Source organism: Eriocheir sinensis, unplaced genomic scaffold (assembly GCF_024679095.1).
Source record: "Eriocheir sinensis breed Jianghai 21 unplaced genomic scaffold, ASM2467909v1 Scaffold30, whole genome shotgun sequence".
Taxonomy (NCBI): Eukaryota; Metazoa; Arthropoda; class Malacostraca; order Decapoda; family Varunidae; genus Eriocheir; species Eriocheir sinensis.
In genome coordinates, this window is record NW_026111610.1 from 241,936 (window position 1) to 247,278 (window position 5,343).

General features: G+C 37.6%; 1 long non-coding RNA gene across 1 annotated transcript; it reads left to right on the forward strand.

The window, feature by feature from the left end:
- The first annotated feature begins 446 nt into the window (after positions 1-446).
- Positions 447-1,201, forward strand: LOC126991566 (uncharacterized). The gene is made up of 3 exons (XR_007745646.1): positions 447-726; positions 820-891; positions 984-1,201. It is a non-coding gene; the product is annotated as an uncharacterized LOC126991566 (long non-coding RNA).
- The last annotated feature ends 4,142 nt before the right edge of the window (positions 1,202-5,343 follow it).

The window sequence follows — 5,343 nt, forward strand, 5'->3', positions numbered from 1 at the left end:
AAGAACATCGCGCATACGCTGATCGATATCTACTACACCACCATCATCATCTTCTGCAACAACGTACAACCGATCGCTCTGTCGTGTCAACAGTTTTGCCACAGATTCTTGAATGGTTCCGTTTTCCGAAATCGTCACTTCTACAGGTGGGGTTATAATCAGGGTGTTGAGCGTGTCCGTTATGTTGATTCTCTTTTTCAAGTAACTTAACAGTTTGATGAGAGAAGCCAATCTTACGTGCTTGTGCTTGAATCTGTCAACATTGGAGAGTAACACAGCGTAATATGTTGACAATTCATCCATAGCTTGTTCAGAATATGCAGTTCTAGGTTCATTAACAAGACTAGGAGGTACGACCGTAGCCGTAGTATTTGTGTTAGTTGCAACATTTTCTTCGTCTAATTTTCTTCTTAGACTGCACCGCCGTCAGACAATCAGTCGTTGATTTGGCTTTCATCGTCTTGTGATCGGATATAGCTATTACATTACCAATGTTATTTCTGATAAAAGATTTCATGGAGTGAATCAAGGAAAAGTTATCCAAGGATTTCCTGTAACTTTGAGTACATTTGTATTTGTGTTAGTGTTACAGATGGTACAGTACTGGGACGCGACGTGTTTCACTTGCGGATTTGTGCTTGTCCGACACGAGATTTAAAGACAGACGAACAAGCTAACTCTAAGAAGAGAAGATTAAAACGCAAAAGATATTCAACTGAGACTCAGGTAAATGTCCAGACTAGATAAATGTTATATTTTATTGAGATGAAACATTATTATTATTATACGAATCTTCAAATTTCTTTCTTGTATTTTCAGATCGCAAAAATACCAAAACTAGTTGACCCAGAGCCTCATGTGTCCAACTTAAATGAAGTTTACAACATTAAGGTAAAGATTTAAAAAAAAAAATAAGTAGGAGTGGAGATAGCTTCTATACGAGTTGCATTTACATTTTATCTAATCATAATCTCCCATTCCAGGTAGTTGGACGTCAGTTGTACTTGTTCATGATGAAGATCATGCAGTTTTACTCCAGCACCCACCTGAACATTCCTGACGCTCCATGTCAACAAAACGAAAACACGATGGTACACCAAGAGCAGGATGTGCTCATGAGAAACATGTATTCTAATAATCTGAAGAAGCTCAAAGAAAAGCTGAAGAACTTGAGAGAAGAAAGCAAACAGGGGAGTGAGCAGAAAAGCATCGAAATTATAGAAATAGAAAGCCCAGAAAACTCAGAAAAGAAAAACAGGGAAGCCCAGAAAATACAGAAAAGGAAACACTAAAAAAAGGAAATAATCCTATAGAAGAACCACTAAACCTAATCAAAGACAACAACCCTATAGAAGAGCCACTAAACCTAATCAAAGATAACAAACCTGTATCATTACGTACGGTGAAAAGAAACAAACCATATCGTCACATTCCATTTGTACATGTCACAAGGGAACCTCGAGAACCTCTTGTTACTCTCAAGAAATTCTGAGTTAAGTAACACATGTATGTAAATAGGGTTTAGCTAAAGTAGGGTCCAATATTTTAAATATATTTTTCGAAACGTTTTTAAAGTGTTATATAATAAATGTGTTTGAACAAAGTTAAACGGAAAAGAAACTTGCACATAGTTTGTGCAAGAAACTGGGGTCAGGATATGCAAAGAGTTTGTCACAGGCAGGATCTACACACAGTTTAACCGGAGAAGAAACTGGGGTCAGGATTTGCACAGAGTTTGTCAGGTGGGTTCAAGATTTGCACAGTTTAACTAGTCCCTGTTAAATTTGTTTCATAACACACATGTATATAATTATGATATTTTTAGTTAATAAAAAAAGTATACTGTTGTTCTGCATCTCAATCCTTCTTCAACTATATCTAGACAATACTGACAGCAAGGAATAATGGTGACTTAAGATCTTCATCAAAGTTTGTAGAAATAAGTCAGTATCGTGCACAGAAACACATTCGAGTATAGACGACATTTACGCTATCACGTTCTTAACCTTCTAAGAAGGCTCCGGGTGAATATGTGTTTTAGTCTTGAAGCGACATTCAGATCAATTGTAAATTATGCATTACATGTAGCGTGTCCACACTGAGATCTTTCAAATCAACTGCAAGAACTAAAAGTTAATTCGAACTACAACTACAAGTCACGGACACACTTTGACATTTAATTTACTTAATTGGAGTGTTAACGAATCGGAAGCTTCGAAAGACAAAGACACACATTCACCTCACTTAAGGTTAGACAACATTCAGTACGAACAACATTCAGAATTGGAAGCTTCGCAAGACAAAGACACACATTCACCTCAATCAAGGTTAGACCACATTTAGTAAGAATTAAATTCAGAATCGGAAGCATCGGAAGATAAAAACACACATTCACCTCACACAAGGTTAGATTACATTTAGTACGAACTAAATTCAGAATTGGAAGCTTCGCAAGACAAAGACACATATTCACCTCAATCAAGGTTAGACCACATTTAGTACGAAGTAAATTCAGAATCGGAAGCATCGGAAGAGAAAAACACACATTCACCTCATTTAAGGTTAGACCACATTCAGTACGAACTAAATTCAGAATTGGAAGCTTCAGAAGACAAAGACACACATTCACCTCATACAAGGTTAGACGACATTCAGTACGAACTAGATTCAGAATCGGAAGCTTCGCAAGACAAAGACACACATTCACCTCATACAAGGTTAGACGACATTCAGTACGAACTAGATTCAGAATCGGAAGCTTCAGAAGACAAAGACACGCATTCACCTCACACAAGGTTAGACGACATTCAGTACGAACTTTAAAGTCAGAATTGTAAGTCAGTGTGTTACTGGTTTGCATACATCATGTGTACATCTCTCTATGTAGATCCTAACTCCACTCTGTGGTTAACATAATACTTCGCAAGACAAAGACACATATTCACCTCAATCAAGGTTAGACGACATTTAGTACGAACTGAATTCAGAATCGTGACATTTTCAGAATCGAAAGCATCGGAAGATAAAAACACACATTCACCTCACACAAGGTTAAACTACATTTAGTACGAACTAAATTCAGAATTGGAAGCTTCGCAAGACAAAGACACACATTCACCTCACATAAGGTTAGACTACATTCAGTATCACCTCACATAAGGTTAGACGACGACATTCAGTACGAACTAAATTCAGAATCGGAGGCATCGGAATACAAAAACACACATTCACCTCACACATTCAGAATTGGAAGGCTCGCAAAACAAATACACACATTCACCTCACACAAGGTTAGACGACATTCAGTACGAACTAGATTTAGAATTGGAAGCTTCGCAAAACAAATACACACATTAACCTCACACAAGGTTAAACAAAATCGGAAGTTCCGGAAGATTAGGACACACATTCAATTCGATCGAGGTAAGATGATATTGGCACTCTTGTATACACCCCCATGTAAATCCGAACCCAACTCTGTTTAGTTCGTGTATCCATTCAATTCGATCGAGGTAAGATGATATTGGCAGTACACCCCCATGTAAATCCGGACCCGACTCTGTTTAGATCGTGTATCCACACACATTCAATTCGATCGAGGTAAGATGATATTGGCACTCCTGTGTACACCCCCATGTAAATCCGGACCCGACTCTGTTTAGATCGTGTATCCACACACATTCAATTCGATCGAGGTAAGATAATATTGGCACTCTTGTGTACACCCCCATGTAAATCCGAACCCGGTTCTGTTTAGTTCGTGTATCCCTCACCCACATGTTGCGAAATTTATGCACAAGTCAGTGAAGATGTCTTGCACGGAGACGTAAAATAATGGACCCCAGTTTTTGACAATAAGATATTTATAATTTGTACATGTAAATATAAATGAATGTTGTCTAAACTTTATTGAGGTGTTTTTCTCTTGTGATGCAATTATACTATGTAACAGTATTGTTAAAATCTGAAGCTCCGGAAGACTAAAACACATTCACCTCGGTTAAGGTTAGACGACATTTGAATGTCATCTAAACTCCATTAAGGTGAATGTGTGTTTTTCCCTTGAAATGCATCCAATTCTTAATTTGAGTGTTAACAGAGTCGGAAGCTCCGGAAGACTAAAACACACATTCACTTCGGTTAAAACACACATTCACCTCGGTTAAGGTTAGACGACATTTGAATGTCATCTAAACTCCATTAAGGTGAATGTGTGTTTTTGTCTTGAGACGCATCCAATTCTTAATATGAATTTTTCACCTGGTGACATGTTGATTTATCCACTTAAATTAATTATCACCAAAAAATTTATGGAAGTAAGAAACGAACAGAATCGGAAGCTCCGGAAGACTAAAACACACATTCACTTCGGTTAAGGTTAGATGACATTTGAATGTCGTCTAAACTCCATTAAGGTGAATGTGTGTTTTTCTCTTGAGATGCATCCAATTCTTAATATGAATTTTTCACCTGGTGACATGTTGATCGTTGACGGTTATGTGACATGTTGATCGTGACGGTTATCGTTCGTTTCTTACTTCCATAATTTTTTTGGTGATAATTAATTTAGGTGGATAATTAATTTACTACAAACCTCGTATTTTATACCATTGTAAATTGTATTTTATTTAGATATTAGGCACGTGTCTCTATTGAATTTACTATGTAAAAACACATTAGGAAGATGCTGCAAAGATCGGAGACTGTCTTGATAAACAACCCCATGACGATGCAGCCCTCGCCCTAGCTAAGACACTCATCTTCACCTACAACGGCATGGGTGTGAACCCGTCAACCATGGTGGGCACGTGGCGTCGGTTAGGTGTGCCTACCTTAACCAGCAGCAGCAGCAGCAGCAGCAGCAACTCTCGCATTAACTGCTGCACCTGTTCTCAGTGTAAAACTAAGAAAACTGTAGATGTGTTGACAGATAGTGCAAGAGATAAACTTTTTAAGTTATCGAATTCCAAAGAGTAATAGACTCTACTACAGTGCGTGTAAAGTTGTGTGTGGTGTGTGTGTATGTGTGTGTGTGTTGTTGGGCCTCTTCTTTACTTGCAACATTGCAACACATACACTTTAAGGATGATTTGAAAAAAAAAATATTTGGTCAATTATTTTTTATTGTTTACCCTTACATATTTCTCTTCCTTATCTATCTCTTCTTCTTATTTCATAACAGTCATGGTTAATACTAAAATTTCAACTACGTATCCCACGTTTTGTGTATCAAAGATTTATGTGGCGTGACTGTTAGAAACCAATGTTCCAGTCTTGGAAACTTTATAGGTAGAACCTTGTCCGTTCAAGTAAATGAAGTACGCCGTTGAAAAAAGACTTTCA